Consider the following 19,499-nt stretch of genomic DNA (forward strand, 5'->3'; position numbering starts at 1 on the left):
GCACATTGCTCTATATTCAATTTAGAATCTGAAAAACAATTTTGACTGATCTCACAGCTTACTGATCATCTCATTTAAAGTAAGTAGAGAAAAGTAGTTGTTATTCCCATTTTTATAGACACAGAAAAAGAGAGGGCATGAAGAAAATCATAAGCTAAGCAGAGTGGCCAAACCTTAAATTTAGGGTAGTGTCATTCATAATCTTATTTTCTAATATCTTCTACCAACTCCATTTCAGGTTCACGAATCTTATTAATGAAAGTGGTGAATATATATAGCTCAAAAGCTAAATGTGGAGTGATAATGCAAGTTGGTTAATTTATGTTACAGAATGAATTGTCTTCACAAAACTTATTCTAGTTCAACTATGCTTATTTCACAACAGGTATCAACATGGAGATGAAATCTGGGGACTATATTTATGTAATATGTTATTACATTTCTATCCTAAGGAAGTTTGGGATATAGAAACACACAAATATTTCATTAGTAAGTTAACTCTCCCTAGCAGGTTAAACAATATGCTTCTGCTTCTTTTAGGAATAATTTCCTTGCTTCTTTATTTTATCTTTTGATTTCATGTTTTCTGGTTATAGCTGATGTTTTCAAAGTTGACATTAATTGATGATGAAGGAAAATTTTAAAACAGAAAGGAAAATACTTTCTAAAGATGCTTTATAGCTCTCAGTAATCTAATTTGTGGGGAATGGAGAGTGGAGCACCACAGAGTGCTTTTCAATAATTTATGGTGGAGATTCATCTCCTAAGTTTAGAAACACAATTTGTGACCCAACTGTGCTGTGAACCTATTAGTGTAATTAGGCGGCTGGCTACATCCCCAACCTGGCCCTTTCTTCTCGCACTCTCTTCTGAGTCTACATAGATTCTGTGCTCAGATCCATCCCCTGGAAAATAAGTACATGAAAACACTTATTTATAATATTTTTTATTCTGATTATTGCCAAAGCACAGAGCTGGCTGGCAGATCCTCATTGTCAGAATTTTTCCTTCTGAGTTTAGAGAAGAAGAGATAAACACCAATCCAAAATTCTTTTGTTTGTCTTCATTTCGTTTACATGCTTTAATAGACCAGGAATTTTTGATTGTGCAATGAAATCAATGACCTGGCTAAAATTTCACATTTAGTGGGAAAAAGGACTCAGGATCTCACAGTCATAAGTATTTCTAGTTCAAGTTTTACAGGAGTCATTGAGTTAGACTTAATATTTTAAAAAATATTTTAAATATCAACTTGAACTTGAAAAAGCAGGAGTTATTTTGTTTTTATTTTCTTTACATGACTATACTTGAGTTACAGAATATTAAGTTTCTTACAACAGAGTTCTCATCTTTTTCCTATACTCACTTCCATATCCCTGACTCCATTTTATCATCCAAATATTGGGCTTTGAATGAAGCAAATAGACACTCAGATTTAGAAGAAGAAAAAGAAAGACAAAAACTTCAGACACCAGAAGGCCGTGAATTATGTATAACCTGTGTGCTCAGGGACAACTAATTAGCAATCAGTTAAGAAGAAAGTAAATTCTGATGCCATCCTCCTCCATTTTTAGGTTAAAGAAACCTTTTATTTTGACTATTTGTTGTCAGCAAGAACCAAGATCCACAATGAAAATTAATTTGTACTGTTCTACCTCATACAGTTAAAGAAAAATGATTATATTTAACCCAGTAATGAGATCAACAGAATTGTTAAATAAAACTTGTGTAATTAGTTAATTATCAAATTGCACTTTTTTAGGATAAATGCTGAAAATAACATCTGCATAATAAGGTGGAAGACAATTTTGTTTAATTAGGAAATTAAGCAAGTTTCCTGTTATCCACAGGTTCTCAATCGAGTAATAAGTGTATATTTTTAACTGTTTTCAAGAATGTATTATGCTGGACTTAATGTAACATAAAGAAAGAATTTTAAAGTAAAAGTCCAAATACTTGGGTCTGACTTCCAACTCTACTGGCTTTGTGAACTAGAGTAACTAATTTAAACTTTCTAAGGCACAGTTGCCTAAAATGGAAAGTGGAGGCAATACTCGACCTATTTATATTACGAAGTAAAGTATCTGAAAACAGAACACTTTGCAAATTGTAAAGCATTACACAAACATAAAATACTGCTATTATAAAATTTTCCAAAGCTTTAATCTAAAAATTATAGTGACCCACCTAAATTAGGAGGTTAATTACATTGCCCAAGAAGAACTGCAATTCATCAAATTATTAATTCAAAGGCTTTTCTTTAGCTCAAAAAATTTTAAAAACCTCTGATTTTGTAAATCTCTGGTACTTTCATATCTCTGGTATATTCATCAGTATTAATACACATAGTACTTTTTTTTATGCACTTTATTTTTTTTAACATCTTTATTGGAGTATAATTGCTTCACAGTGTTGTGTTAGTTTCTGCTGTATAACAAAGTGAATCAGCTAAACGTATACATATATCCCCATATCTCCTCCCTCTTGCATCTCCCTCCCACCCTCCCTATCCCACCCCTCTAGGTGGACACAAAGCACCGAGCTGATCTCCCTGTGCTATGCAGCTGTTTCCCACTAGCTATCTATTTTACATTTGGTAGTGTATATATTTCCATGCCACTCTCTCACTTCGTCCCAGCTTACCCTTCCCCCTCCCCGTGTCCTCAAGTCCATTCTCTACATCTGCATCTTTATTCCTCTCCTGCCCCTAGGTTCTTCACAACCATTTTTTTTTCAAGATTCCATATAGAAACACATAATACTTTTGTGCAACATCTCTTTCAGTTCCACACAGACCTTAACAACTAGGGATATGCATCTACCATAAGGACTGCTGGATTGGGGCAGATTCAGTGAAACCACCATACTGATTCCAAGTTCAAAATTCCCTCCAGTGGCCCAGCTCCCCCGCTGAACCCAGGTTTCTGATCCAGACTTCTTCCTTTGGATGAATTCTTTCCTGGGGCCACAAAGTCCTTCCTAAAATTTGCCTTATGTTCTCTAAGCCACCCCATATCACACAGTTGACCAAATACACCAACAGGGCTGAATGGCAGACATTTTTTCCCAAGAAGTATAGCTATATCCAGATAAATCAGTGGTTACAAATAATGTGGAAATGTGTAATGTGTTCTGTCTGGGAACTCCACATGTGGATGTGTACACTCTTTACTCCGGTCAGCTGGGATTCCCCATTATTTATGCATGTCTACGTACCTGTCTGTCTATATGTGTATACACCCAAACATACACATATACATATACAAGTATGCATAGCTCACATATTAACATAAATGCACAGGGAAACACATATTTAACCTCTACTGCTTTCTTTCTCCTTGACACCTTCCCCTTCATTGTGTATGTCTCGTTGCACTGCACTCAAAGGGATATGTAATCAAAATCCTCCTTTCCTTCTGATTAAGAAACTGACCCATTGGACTATAATCTCTGGAGCTTTACTTCTTCTCAAAAATATAAAGAAAAGAAGTATAGAATAAAAAGTTCTGTATTAAATAATAATATTAGTTATGTTGTAAATATGAAGAAACAATGAAAGTACAGTTCAGTGTTGGACCTCCACGTTCAGTAAAACAGAAAAAAAAACCCACTCTTGAAATAAGAAAGCACTTACTTCTTAAAGTCTTAAGTTCATTCACACATGGCTAAGTGAAGAATGACAATAATGATGGAACCATAGCTTACTCTTACAGAATACTTGGGTCATAACAAGGAAGGTTACTAAAAGTATCTGCCTTATAACTAGTACTATGCAAGGGTGATGGAGAATAAAAATAAAGTGTACAAGCCCTGTTAAACATTCTTCTGCCACTGAGATAAAGCTATTTTTGAGACAACTTATCTACCATTTGCCAAAAGCAAAGGCTCCCAGCAATATTAACAGTGCTGATCTTCTATCTCTAAAACAAAGGCAAAGTTGAAGAATACATATCAAAGCACTGGAGTTGAATCAGGAATCATAGATTTGGATGTCATAACTAGAATCAGGCACCGTCATACTCTGATTAGCCTCAGTTAGTGAATATTTCACAATATTTTTGTTGATTTTGCTTGCTCACATATCCTAGGCGATCAGAGTTGGAAGGACTTCCAAAAACATTAATTCATTCCACAGACAGTTTTGAAAAGCTTAATATTTGTTAGGCACTGGAGTGTCAGTGATTCCCCCTACTTTTTCCAATAAGTGGCCACTAGCCTCAGCTTGAACGTCTCCAATAAAGGGACCACACTCTTCCGAGATACCTGTTTCATTTGTTAACATCTTTGTTAGAAAGTATTTTTTCAACTGGAAATAATTTGTTTCCCAAAATAAGGAAATGGTAAATACATTTTGGTATTTTCAGTCAATGAAATATTTAATATCATGGAAAATGGCAACAGCAGAATGATAGGTGAAACTTATATATAAAAAGTATGATATTTGATATATTGGCAGAATAAATTGGAGATTTTAATTATCTGAGATACCAGAGGTGATTAGTGAACACAAATTTCACAATAAGATGGGGAGGAGGAAGGGGGAAGGACCTTCTCTCAAAAATAAACAAATACACAAATAAGTTGATTTTAATATATGGTCATTAAAATTTAGTTATAACTCTGAGCACCTTCTTTTTTTTTTAACATCTTTATTGGAGTATAATTCCTTTACAATGCTGTGTTAGTTTCTGCTTTATAACAAAGTGAATCAGCTATACATATACATATATCCCCATATCCCTTCCCTCTTGCGTCTCTCTCCCACCCTCCCTATCCCACCCCTCTGGGTGGTCACAAAGCACCGAGCTGATCTCCCTGTGCTATGCGGCTGCTTCCCACTAGCTATCTATTTTACATTTGGTAGTGTATATATGTCCATGCCACTCTCTCACTTCATCCCAGCTTACCCTCCCCCCTCCCCGTGTCCTCAAGTCCATTCTCTACGTCTGCATCTTTATTCCTGTCCTGCTCCTAGGTTCTTCAGAACCTTTTTTTTTTTTTTAGATTCTATATATATGTGTTAGCATATGGTATTTGTTTTTCTCTTTCTGACTTACTTCACTCTGTATGACAGACTCTAGGTCCATCCACCTCACTACAAATAGTTCAATTTCGTTTCTTTTTATGGCTGAGTAATATTCCATTGTATATATGTGAGCACCTTCTTATAACGAACAAAAAGTGACTAAATGTTGTGATTTTTCTGGAGGGGATGTGATGAAGCTTTTTAAATATAAACTCTCTTATTCTAATGCTACATACATACAGAAAAGTGAATAAACCATACCTGTAGATCTCAGTGAATTAACACAAAGCAAACACACTCAAGAAACCAGCCAGATCAAGAAATAAAACAGTTTGAAAACCACAGTAGCCCTTCTCATGGCCCTCTCTGTCGCTAACCCTCTCTAAGTAACTACTAGCTGGACTTTTAACACCGTAGATCGGGTTTGCCTGTTTCTTAACACTGTAAAACTTAAATTATATACTAGGCACTTTTGTGTTTTGCTTCTTTTTTCAACATTATATTTGTAAGGGTCATCAAATATTATTGTATGTGATAATAACTCCTTCATTTTCATTGCTGCATGATGTTTTACTACATGAATATATCACAATTTATCCATTCTAATTTTGAGGAGCATTGGTTTGTTTCTGCTTGTTGGCTATTAGTAATATAATGTGTATAAATAAACTGTACACATATTTTTCATAAACACATCTTGGTGTACACAATTCTACTGGGTATGTAGCTAAAGGTGTAATGCTGGGTCATAAGGTATGCATATGTTCAGATTTAGTATAAACTGTTTTGAGCTCAACTGTATCAGAAAACATGGTGAGTTCCATAACAAAGTTTTCAGTTTTGCCAAAATACTCTAGGGCTCTATCAACTTCCCCTAGAGTTTTCTTACTCCTCTTACAAGCAAATTATTCTCTCTGCCCCTCACTTTTCTTTTTAAGCATCTACCATGCCACAAATATTGCAGGTGTCCTCTTATTGGACTATCAACAGGTTAAGTTCAACCAGAATTTCAGAAGCTCTGCTGTTCAAACGGTTTTCCAACATCATTCTCAGCAAGTTAATAAAATCCTTAATCTTTTCCAAAAACCATAATTTGACTTTGCACCTATTTGCATTATATTTTTGAAAACAGTCCTTTCTAACTTGTATACAAAAATCAGCAGAACTGACTAAGAAGGAAACTGACTGAATGGGTGAGTTTAAAAAAAAGTGATGCTAAGTGGGAATTTTTGAGTGGAAATAAATGTTACGAATATTCAATTTGCTGAGAAATAATACCTTCCTTTTCTTCCCTATGCAACTAATAACTGTTAGAAGTCTAATAATGACCACTTAATTTGAGTATTGTACACAAATAAAATCTTGAAAGAAAATATACCAAACTATTTCTTGGTGGTGGGATCAAAAGTAATACTGTTTTATTTTAGTACTTTCTTGCATTTTGTACAATAAATACATACTATTTGTATAAGCAGAAAATATCCGTAAGGATTAGACTAAAAGTGAAATTTGCTTCTCTTTCGACATCTACTCATTGGTCTTTTTTTTCTGCTTTATGCATCTGCACGGAATAAATTTAGCTTATTTTCCACGTGAGAGCTCTTGAAATAGTTTATAACAGTTATGGTTGTTTCTTCTTCATAGGATAAATACCTCCAGATCATTCTACAGTTCTTTCTATGACATAGTTTCAGGACCCTCTGTAATGTAGCTACTCTCCTTTGGACATACTCTAGTTGTGTTTTTCCAGTTATATATTGTAATAGAAATATGTACATAATAGAAGCCAATGGAGACTTTTAAACAACCAAACTTACGGATTTCCTAAAATGTGTGGTAGTTTTTTTAGTTGTATATGGTGATTAACAATAAAATTCCTGCTACAATATTCAGTCTGGATAATAAAATACAGTTTATAAGCACTGAAAATATAAACATTTCTCCTATTTATGAAAGTAATTTGAACTTTATAATTTAAATTTGCAAGACTAATAAATTCATTACTTTGATGTTTGCTTTAATGTATTTCAAATTCTATGCTACACATGAATAAAAGGAGTGATGGGCATAGCTGCATTTGTTTTTCTCCCAAATGAACTAATAACACAAACGGTTCTACAATGATTAAATTCAATACATCTTATTCTCTTCTGTTTTATAAACAGCATAAGCTTATCAGTATTTATTTTTACCTCCAAAACCAAAAATCTAGTTAAAAAAATAGGGTAATATTATAGACCATGATTTTGGCAAGGGATAGAAATGTTTCTGTGAAATATAAGAATAATATTACAATAAACAGCACGATGAAGTATTTCTTCACATAAGGTTATTTCAGGTGTCAATATATTTTATCACAAATCATTTTAAACTCTCTCCTATTTTTATTTTCATACCACTGACTCATATCTAGATTTGGATTTCAAAAGGTCAACAATGCCGTAGATACACTAAGGTCAATAAACATTTTCATTATTTTAAATACATCAATAATCCCATACTATTTTTAGGGTTGCAAGAAATAATCTATCAACATGGGAATTCAACATTTATCCAAACATTTGGGAATTTTTTTTTAATGTAAAGCTCACGTGCTCATAAGCATTCACTGATTAATATTCACTGGGGCAATTTTTTGTGTGTAATAGAGAAAAATTGGAGACAGACTAAAACCCAACATTAGGAAAAAATTTAATCACATAGGTAACATGCAACTGTTAAAATAAACAGAGTATTTACAGCTTTCAACATATGAGGTTGCCCTTGATATTTCACTGAGTTAAAAAAAAAAAAGCATCTTGCAGGAAAATATACATATCACACACACACACAAGCACAATTGTATATTTGTAAATGAATAGCAAAAAGTTTGAAAGAACCATATTATTAACAGTGCTTTCCTCAAGGAAGTAGAAGTACAGACAGAAAGAGAGCTTTAGTTTAGTTTTGTTTTTACTCATAACATGATTTTTTGTAATACACATCTATTATTTTTTGTAATTTAAATATGCCAAATATTAAAATATGGTTTACATGAAGAACAGGGTTAGAGTAAAGGAGAAGATTTGACTCCAAAATGTATCCCTAACCTTTTTCTTTTTTCGAGTCTTGTCAAATCTGTGCTAAACACATTCTTTTTTAATATCTTTATTAAACCCACCCCCAACCTTGGCATGTGAAGGAATAGTGACCAATGCTGATGAATGGCTGGCTTTAGAGAAGTGATGTTACACACACCAACCTAGAAAGCCATGAATAAAATCTGAATATGACAATAAACTATTTTTGGCCATCTTCTGAATTCCAAATTAGATACAGTTCTCTAACTTTAGTGGAAGCTCTGTGTATGTGTCTGAGTGTGGGAGCCAACAAAGGGTAGTGTTTGTCCCACTGAATTTAAATGTCTCTGCATATTATCCTCTTGGCTGGCCCAATGACAGACCCTTGCCAGGCCTACTCTCTTTAAGTAGAGAGCTACACTTTTTAAATAGAGCTTACTTGTACCAGGGAATGGTTCTCTTTCCTTGTGCTCAAATTTTGTTCATTTAAGGAGCAAATGAGCCTTTATGCCATCAGTAGCTCATGCACAAACCCAAGATGTGTCTGACTTGTAAGCAGGTTTTTGTTCAAAAGGTTTAAATAAAAGTCTTCTTTTTATTCTCTCTTTTTATTTTCAGCACCTAATGAAAAGGTCAAATCACTTTGTCAGGATATTTCCATATATTGCTGTCAACTATCTTTTTTACCCATTTAACTATCCATGCATAAAAGGAGTATTTGATTCAGGCAGGCTGAAGTTTCAAAACAATGCCTTCATTTCTAACTCCCTGTAAACAGCTCTGCCTCCAGGCATTTGGGAAGAGATAGGCCTGGTTATAACACACACAAAAAAACAATTGCTGGCACTGATGAACAGTATTGAGTTTAAATTTTCGTTAAAAAAAGGCTCAGAAAGCTCTGTGAACATCAACTCATATTATCACAGGTACTTCTTTTTTTAATAATGTTAATATGCAATGTCAACACAATTATAGCATTGTATATTATAGCAATGTTAAAATATATATTATAATATAATATATTATATATTTATATATATATATATTTTTAGCATTAATTATACCCATAAAAACATAGGGAACTCATTTAGTGAGCAGAAAATGTCAAATATGTAACGTCAATTAACACCACCATATAGAACATAATGTAAATATATAAACAAATTACACAACTCATTCAAAATAGCTTGCAGTGAAAACAATGGAGTAATCACCAAAAAAAGTTAAAGTAACCCAGTATAATTGGATTTATATTACTACTTAAAGAAAGTTGTGACTTGAACTAATAGAGCTAATTTTACCTTCCATGATTAGTGAAAGCTGATTATAGTTAAGTATGTAATCCGCTGCCATGATATGATTATTGTCTTAAGAAAATGCATAATTCATTTTTCTGCAGCTGTGAATTCTTATACAGTTGATATGGCGAATGCAACCTCCTGCTTTTCTGTAATACAAATACAGCTTTTCCCAGCTGTCTGAAAGTGGAGAGTTCCTATGAAACCTTTAGTAAACTGTAATGGCGTAAAGCAAAAAAACAATCACCTTAGAACACATCTTGCTAACTGACGCACAAATTAAGTGGAGATCAAGCACAGACGCTCACAGACACAGTTCAAAGCGATAACGGATTGAGGCTGAGACACTGAGTGTGGTTCCCTGGGAAGGAGCTTGGTGGCGCCACTCTCACTGCTCCTGCACTACTTAGACTCACTGCAAAACAAATACTGAACGCTGTTTGGTTTTAGCTTTTAGCCTTTTTTCACAAATGTGAAAATCCTCTTCAAATTTCTTTTGGTTAGTGAAAACAGGTATGTAAGTTTTTTGTAATAACGAAGTGGAAAAAAGCGAACTTTGGAAAAGTGGTGTATTGTATTGGTAATTGGGGGGGCATAACCTTCTTAGGTCAGAAAATGATTAAGCTCTTGCACAATTTGAGAAACTCACATTTAACTAACATTTCCAGTCCTGAATCTTACATTGGTTGTATATTCTAGGGAAATTTAATCATTAAATGAAGGAGATGAGAAAGATAATATGTTCTATTCTCAGTACCTACAAATTAAATGGATGAAAGTCTTATGACAAAAATGATAAACAGTACTTGATTCTAATGAACAACAGGAGGGGTTAGTAAAACCCCACTTTCTGAACAATGACAACAGACTTGTGGTATCATTCACAGCTTATATTTTGGTACCAAACATTTATCTTAAAATCACAGTTGGCACTATTTTATTTATTCACTAGTGCTTCCTTTGGGCATGGCATAGAGTGAAGAACTATTAACATGCAAGGAAAAAAAAGAAGTTCCAACAAAGTCAAATAACCAGACTCTATTGTGTCTAGCAAACCAACATCTCATCCCATATGCTTAAAAATAATAAATATATTTGGAAATAGCAATTTAAATACTAAAATAAGTATGGGATATACAATGCTTGGAGGATAGAAATATAGTGATCTAGTTTCCCCTTTTATTTACAAGATACGCCACTTAGTATGTAGAAAATATAGACTGAGACGTCTATTCAGAGACTTATTTCTTTATTGATGTTGATAGTAAATCACTATCTTCATTAGTAACTGCCATAGCCAGAATGAAGCTCTTCTCCTGCTAGATAAGATACATACATACATACATTTGCATATATATATGTGTGTGTGGGTATATACGTGTGTGCATAAATATGTATATATATATGGATTGTAACATCTGCGTGTGTGTGTGTACATATTCACACTGGGTTCTATTGTAATACAAAGCATTTTTAAGTTCCTACATTCTATTTTATAAATGAAGGGTGGTGTTCTGCTAGTTGACACAAGAGTTAAACATTTGGTCTTAATATATATATCTATATCTATCTATCTACACATATATCTTGACAGCTTTGCTAATATTTACTTCCAGGGTTAATATTATTATTATTATTAAAGCATAACATGTTTTTTTTTAGAATGGACCATAACTAACACCTGAAAAGCCAAAACTTAAAAAAAAAAATGCATCCTCAGTGTATCACTAGTGCTTACTTCCTGTTTATTGAACTCTATTTCCTTCTGTGAGGTATATGTGTGTGCTCCCTGTAATATAACAGTTTCCAACCTGGTTTTATGAAAGAAATGAGACTATTTACCCATTGGTTTTCTTCAGTTTAATTTTCTGTTCGAGAAAATACAGTTACATTAAATTACTAAATAATTTTCCCTGATGTCATAGTACACAAAATAAATGCTAAAATATAACATCTGATCCCTGTGGAAATTATAATCAAAAGCAATGAGAGGAGTTTCCTTCAGAAAAATCTCAAGTCAATAAACCCCTTTAAGTGAAGTTGGGCTTTATCATCCCCGGCTAGTCAGTGATTACTGAGATTCTACCTCAGTTCTATGGATGTGAGTTTGTATCAGGGCAGGGACTATTGTGAATTCTTTATCTGTGGTACCCTGGCAAATCAGGGGCTCCCGTTGAGTTGTACTGGTTCAGGAGAATAATTCAGATATTAGGAGTCAATCAGCCATCAGCCTGGGTGTCTGCGGCATACACTGTAGCTGAATCCTCAAATATGCCCCCTTGAGAATCATATCAGCCCCACATCAAAGTCACCTTCCCTGGTTTGAAGCTGTACGTTTGTGTCTGGGCTGGGACTGAATGAGACTCTGGGGATGTGGACAAACCAGCTGCTAATTAACCAGGCACTGTCTTGACTACCCAACCATTGAAAACCCTAGAGAGAAGGAAAAAATATAGATTTCCCATGGTGCTACAGCATAAAAAAATTATAAATAGATATTTCAAAGTAGTAGTATGGTGTAAACTTCCACTCAAAAGGATAAAACCTGTTATAGACATAGTTTAGTTTTATTACTCTGAGAATTGCAGTATTTCAGATAATTCAGGCTTTTACAAACCCATTGAAAATCCAAAGTATTTAACTGACTGTGAACCCCCCCCCCCAATGAAGATAAAGATGAATACAGGAATATATTAGGGGAAATAGGAGTGGGAGGGCAGAGAGGAGGATGTACCATGATCACTTGTGTGTAAGTCTCAGCTTTGCAGGAAAATGAGTCTAGCAATTGGGGAGGGGTGTGTGTGTGTTTGGGGGTATATTTGGCCTTTTCTATTGTTTCATATTTCTTATTTCCAAGCATCAATGTGAATCTTAATCTGCATGAAGTAATGTATCTTGTAAGATAAATGAGTGTGACAGAGGGAAAAAAAATAGTTCTTCCCACCCAATCACGACAACTAATACAGGGGTGGAAAATGTTAAATGTTGATAGGAAAGAAATCCTGTGCATAATGTCAATGTACATAAGGATAGTCATTGGTCATCTATTACCTTTAATTTGCTCTCACTTTGAAGAGTCCCTGCATTGGGAAATGAAAATTTGTGTGAAAATTAACTTCCCCTGGGTAACTCTGCTGCCCTTTCAAACTTACAAATGCCTCTCTGAATAGGAGATGGATAAAAGAGGAGGGCTCTTATATAGTTTTTCTTTTGTTTTAGATTTCTAAAATGTAAGTCTCCTGAGAGGCTCACCTCAAAACAGGTGAATATTGAAAAATGTCTTTGGAATGTAAGATAATTTGCAACCTATATTATGCATGTGTGAAAGTAAAAGCTGAAATAAATCACAACGCATTATTTCCAAGGAAGTGTCATACTACTACGTTAAAAAATAGATTTTATATGTGCATATACGTATGCATTTGTGTACTTTTAAATCCTTCTAAATATATTTATTTAAGAATTTAGTATTTTGCACACAAGTGCTAAATTATTAAAAAAAAAACTCACAAAAGATAAGAGTAAATCCAAAATGGAGAGAAAGAAAAATGACAAATGTCCAAGTAAAATATTACAGTAAGAGCTGACAGATGATATGGGTGAAGTCATCTAACAGTTTAAAAAGAAAACTGGCCAAATGTCTACATAGCACTGGATATGAAAGAGCTTATGATATTTTCATGTGTAATAGAATGGCATGGTCTTAGACACACAAACGTTAGACCTAGAAAGGACTTTGATTCATTATCTGGGTTACTCCTTCAGTTTTTATTAACATTTGATATTACTCTATCCATTCTATATATGAAGGACAAGGTCCAGAGAAGTTCATCGTGTTGCCAAAGTCTCCAAGAGCAAAGAGAGGTAAAGTTGGAACTAGAAGCCAGATCTTTCTCCTAAGGCACTGCCTATATCGTTAACTCTTATTATGGAATTGGTTTCCAAAACATTAATAAGGAAGCCCAAAGGTCAAGCAGCTTTCATAATAGATGGCACTTACATATAAGAGTATCAGGGCTCATAAAAGATACATATGAGGCTGTAGTAAGAAAAAGGATCAAGTAGATTCTAGCTTTACATATTTTATGTCTGTTTATTATGGCAAATGTAGTTGTTATGGCTTTTGAGAATCATCAGCCTCAGAGAGAAAAAGAGTGAGAGAGAGAAAATATAGTTTTATAAATAATACTTCCCTTACAACATGTTGTGTGCACTCTGTTACTTTCGATCCTGTGTTTAAAAATGATGGTCTCAACCCAGTAAATTGATTTCTCAAACTATAATACTAATAGGTCTCCTCATCAGTGAGAAGACAACAGTAATGAAGGCCAGGACCTCTCAGGTTGTTGGACCAAGAAATGCCCAGGGTTTCTTAGAGGACTGAAGAGGAAACAGTGGTAGTGGGCATATTAGCATCTTCACTGCAGAGGCTTTTAGGAACCTGATGGAGTAGAAATGAAATGGGCAAAAGATCTTGAGTCTTTATATAAGTGAGAGACTATAATAAGATTGACAGTCAGTCAGGGTTCAATTTGTTGCCTTGATTTAACCAATTTTAAACATTTCAAAGTTTAGCATTACTGTTAGGAAGTCAAATTACAATTTTCTTCCAGTATTTATATAAGACTATCAATATTTTTAGAATTTAAGAGAATGAGAGAAGAGATGAAGAAAGAGGCAGAATGGAGGAAACAGAGTGCACAGAGTTACAGAGAAAGTGAGACAGAGAGAGAATGAAAAAGACAGAGAGATTGACTGAAAACTCCGATATGTGGCAACTTTCCCATTTTAATTCTCTGCAATTACCAGAAGAGAAATTTTAGCATTATTCAAAACCAACAGATCCAATTAGTAGTGAACTATGCAGTATAAATTAAGTGCTTGTCAAGTGGGGGCTATTCAGATTCATCCAAAATTACATGACGCACATTCTACATAAGTCCAGATAGTAAAGATGAAGTCATACCATGACGTGCATACACTTTATATCTACTATTTGGTACTTGCAGTGTTCAAAAATAAATTTACATTCAGTAATTCCCTTTGACCTTAATAGCATATAGGCAGGGATATAGGCAGGGATAATTTAGAACTTCTGTTGGTTTTTAAAATATTATTAAAAGTTTAGCCCTGTAAAGTTAAAGCAGTTTAGAAGTTTAGGGAATAAAAAGAGAAATTACCCCCCTCCCAGGATTAACAACTGTTAAGTTTGCTGTGTATGCTTCCAGATGCCCCTGTCAACTAAGTATTTATGTTCATACACACACACCAGATAAACAGACAGATAGATTGATAGATAGATAGACAGATAGATAGGTAATAGGCGTAGCATATAATTTCTGTTCACTTCTGCAATGTCTTGGACCTTTCCATGTCTAGATACACATATCTATCACATCCTAATTTACAGATATGTCATAATTTAACCCTTCTCCAATCACCTTGTGATTGTAAATAAAAAGCCTATGTGCATGAGTTTGCACAAATGTATAAATATGTAGATGTATAAGTAGAGTCTAAAAAGTCCAATCGCTTGCAAAGTATTATATTTAAATTTTTAAATGACAAATTGGCCTGCAAAATGTTTCTAATAATATATCAGAGTGCCCAGTTCCCCATACCATTACCAACACTGTGTAATACCAATCTTTTAAAAAGCTTTACCAATGCTCAGGGTGAAGAAAGGTATCTCATAGTAATGTTTTCTTCTTAAGTGTATGTCATATGGCCATTTGCATATCTCCTTCTATGAATTTTGTTTGCATAACCATTGCCCATGTTTGCATTGAGTTTGTCTAGTGATCTGTAGGAACAATTTATATGTTATTTATAGATTTATGGTATATATTTACCCAGCATCTAACATATATGTTACATATATTCTCTGTCAGTCTACAACATGTCAAATTTGTAATCTTTTTCTATATGGCTTTTGAAGTATATATTTTGATGGTAGGAATTTTTAAAAAAAAACACAGATTACAGATGAGCACAGAGGAACTCGAGGGTTTAAGTGATTTGTCCATGGTCACATAGGTATACACTGGTGACTCAGAGGGTCTGACTTCAGTTGGCCGGAGTTCCTTTGGTTGGAGCTCAAACGAACTACAGTAACAAAAAAGCTGTATGATATTTTTGGCTGGCTTTATCTTAGTGTTCTCGAATATATTATACATATATAAACATGCACATATACCACACACACACATACCCGTATAATGCTTTTAAAATTCTTCTTTTACCCTCATACATAAAAGACTACTTTCCACAGACCATTTTAGCTTCACATGAAGTGACATTGAGCCTAAAATCAACTTTAATTAAAATCAGCTCAAAAAATCTGATACTGAATTGCCAGTGCTAGGAAGAGATTTACAGAGTTTTAACTAGTAAATAAAACCTCCAGTCCCACTGGAAGAGAGCCTTAGAAATCCCTCTTGCTCACATTAGCCTCATCCTAGAGAGAATCATCAGTTAATAATATGTATGTAAGTGGTATTTGTATAGTTAGATTTATTCATCAGTAAATGATACGTACCAGAGTTTGGATTTCAGGACCATCAATCCTATTATTTGCATCATATCAAATCTATTCCTTATCCATCTACTTCTTGCCTCAATAAATAAACAATGCTAAACCACCATCTACATTTCATTATCTGGCTACTGCTAACACATGGATGATTTGGAACTATAAATTGTATATAAAAATAAAGCCTCATTTAGCAATGCAAATTTTTATGAAAACATAATATATTGAACTTACAATTTACAAGGCACAACCATTTGTAGCAGATGTTAAATGTTTTATACCCCTCTCCTTGCAAAAAAGTTAAATGAACTATTTATTGTATATGTGAAACATCAAACAGTCCCCTCATGATAGTTCCACAACTTAAAATTAAGACAGATGGATTTCTAAAGATCAGTCTATCTTGAAATTAGTATGAAAACAAAACAACTACATATGAATTTTTAAATGAAAAATGAATGGAATCTTTTCCCATTTACCGTACCATCATTCACAAGAGTTTCTGATAGATTTATAGTAACTTTCAACAACTACAGACTTTTTCCATTAAGATCACTACCTAAACATTTGGGATAGGTGACCAAAAAATAATCTTTGCACAATTTTATCTGGAGTAGAAGTCTCCTAAAAAATATTATTTCAATCAAATTGTGACTGAACAATAATATGGACTTCAGCAGTAACAGATTTTTAAAAATTTACTTTTTCTCATATATCACTTCAATATCTTCAAAGAAAATATGTAATAGCCATCAAAATAAGTATTGTATATTTATTAGTAGTAGTACTTCTAGTGTAGCACAAATATTATTTATTTAAATCTTGTTGACATAATCCATATAACCACAGACTTTGATCCTCTTGTGCAGAACCCTTCCTTCTAGATGTTTCAAGCACAAAAAATGAACATTCACATTTTCAACATAATCCTCAATGTTCAGTATGTGGAAAGTAGTATTATTCCCAATTCTAGGTGAAGATGCAAACAGAAGTAAATCAGAAAGCCCCAAATCTGAGAGGCTGGGGATAGCTTGCATCACCAGGCTTGTGATGAGCAATCTATGCCAATTTTCACAAAAGTTTTTTTCCATTCACTAATTTAGGATTTACTGGTTGTCTACCACGTGCAAGACCCCTTATTAGGCACTGGAAATTCCCCCCCCCCAGATAAGTTAATGTATGTGCCCTCATGGGAGTTCATAATCTATCAGAAGAAACAGATAAGTATAATGGTTACAAAACAACATGCTCAACAGAGGAATGGAAGAGGGAGCTGGCAGTGGGAGCAGAGAGCAAGAAGGTGCTTCCCAAGAGCAGAGACTCTGTCACGATGGCCGCTGTAACACCACTACCCAGCTCAGAGGTGGAGTCTAGTGGGTGAGCGTTTGTTAAGTGGCTAGAGGGATAGATGAATGGAAGCTTGACACTCCCTTGGAGAAAGAAAGCAACAATTGATAGATACAGATTGTGAAAGACATAATTAGATTTGTCAGACAAATAGGACTAAACAGTTGCGCTTAGGCACAAAGGCCTGGATGCATGTTTTATTCAGAACCCTTCAAATAGCACTTGTCCAGCGAGAATGTGAGCAGAAATGCACAGGAGATAAGACTGAAGAGGTAAAAAGGACACACTAAGGAATTCTGATTTTATGATGAAGGCAGCGGAGATGGAATTCAGCACGGTGTTCTTTCTATACCTACCAAGTTCTCAATAAATCTTTGTTGAATAAACTGAAGAAATGATTTTCTCACAATAGATAAAGAAATTAATGCTGAAATATGGAGAAATTGATATGTAATTCACAGTCACTCATCATCAAATGTATCATACAGTATTGAAACCAGTATATAATTCCCTCATTCATCAATACAACAGGCAGTGATTTAACATTTACTTTTTAAGACATCATAGGGGTAGAAGAGAATAATAATAATGCTAGCAGCAATGATTATACATCAGCAAGGACTCATTGCATGTATTTAGCCTTCTGTTTTCAAAACCCATTCACAGTTAGTATCTCATTTGGTCGTTCCTTGATTTGGAGTTCACAGTGTTACTGGGGATATAATGCATAGGTATTAAAAATACCCACAAAATTAAAGCATAACAGCTTTTGATTAGGTATCAAAATGAGTGTCATGGACTTGGAAGAAATAAATGGCAAAGTTGCATAGCCATGGTATGACCATATTATGGGAGTCATTTCCCCAATTCTCCTGGCTTTATCAGGCTGGGACCCTTAAAAATATGAAAGGAGACAGGACTTCCCTGGTGGCACAGTGGTTAAGACTCTGCGATCCCAATGCAGGGGGCCCGTGTTGGATCCCTGGTCCAGGAACTAGATCCCACATGCATGCCACAACTAAGAGTTCACATGCCACAACTAAGGAGCCAGTGAGCCACAACTAAGGAGCCCCCCCCCCACAACTAAGACCCAACGCAACCAAATAAATATTTTTTTAAAAATATGAGAGGAGAAATCCAAGTAATCTCTCCTACTTTTGTAACCTCAGAGAAGTAAAAAAGTCAAAAGCCTTTGAAATTTAATATATTATTTTAAATGATTACTATATCTAACCATTAATTTCTTTCCATCCTCTTACACGTTCCTTAAGGTTTCATTTTGTTGCATCTTGTATCCACAGTGCTTCATGAATATAGAAGCAGTTTCTAGAACAGTGTGTGCATCATAACACTGCTACAGTGGGTTGTGGGACAGGATGAAATGGGGTGGGATGTGATAAGAAGGGATGGAAGGGAAGGAAGGGAAGGAAGGGGGAGGAGATGGAAGGGACAGAAGAAGAGAGGAGAGAAAAGGAGAGGCAAGGCATGGCATGACTTGGGGAGGCTAGGCTAGGCTAGAACAGAATAGAAAATATCAGAGTCCATTACATATGGTGAGGGTATTATATTAATGAAACTTACACTGCAATTATATGTATGTGTGCAAATAAATAGAATTTAAAATTAGTTTATTATTGTATGTTGTGGTCACAACTTTGAGAAACACGAGTTTAGGAGAAGAAGCTTTAAATTCAGACTCAGACAACTTCCAGCTTTTGCATTCCTGGCTCTTGGACTTTGACAAACTAACTGATCAGAAGCCTCAGTTTCCTAATGTGAAATAAGGATGATATTCTTTACATTTTAGAACTGTTACAACTTTTAAAATTTAAATGAACTAATGTGTGAAATGCCTATAAGAGTTCCTAACACCCCAGAAGCAGTCATAAATTATCGGTATTATTTTACATAGTAATCTCTTAGGAAATTTTACTTGAATGCAACTGAAATGAGTTCTTCAAATATTTTAATTAACTACTGAAAAAATAATTTAAAGAAGAATCTAGTGTATTTAGAAGAGTCTATATTTGATGTCAGCTCTCAGACTCAATGGGAAATGCATCTATCAACAAATAGCATAGGGATTCCATGATTTGGTTCAAAGAAATTTTGAATTTTTGCCTCTCCAAGTTTAAACTACATGCCTTGCATTCATTCTTGAATTTCTTGCAACAATATGGGGAAATTATATCAAAGACATGTAATCTATATTCCTCTTTGTTTTTATTACAAACATT

General features: G+C 34.3%; 1 protein-coding gene and 1 long non-coding RNA gene across 12 annotated transcripts in view; one reads left to right on the top strand and one right to left on the bottom strand.

Annotated features, from left to right (window-relative positions):
* The window catches only part of HDAC9 (histone deacetylase 9), a 999,599-nt gene that overhangs the window by 610,286 nt on the left and 369,814 nt on the right, over window positions 1–19,499 (bottom strand). The window lies entirely within an intron of this gene.
* LOC309665930 overlaps window positions 1–19,499 on the top strand; it is a 104,586-nt gene that overhangs the window by 84,341 nt on the left and 746 nt on the right. Inside the window, exon 4 of one of the 3 annotated variants that reach the window (XR_014266772.1) lies at window positions 12,603–12,645. This is a non-coding gene — a long non-coding RNA (uncharacterized lncRNA). Of the gene's footprint in view, window positions 1–238; window positions 10,723–12,602; window positions 19,498–19,499 lie in introns of those variants that run through there. The other 2 variants (XR_014266773.1, XR_014266774.1) reach the window with 2 other exon arrangements.

This window comes from Balaenoptera physalus (genome assembly GCF_965194825.1).
Source record: "Balaenoptera physalus genome assembly, chromosome: 8".
Taxonomy (NCBI): domain Eukaryota; kingdom Metazoa; phylum Chordata; class Mammalia; order Artiodactyla; family Balaenopteridae; genus Balaenoptera; species Balaenoptera physalus.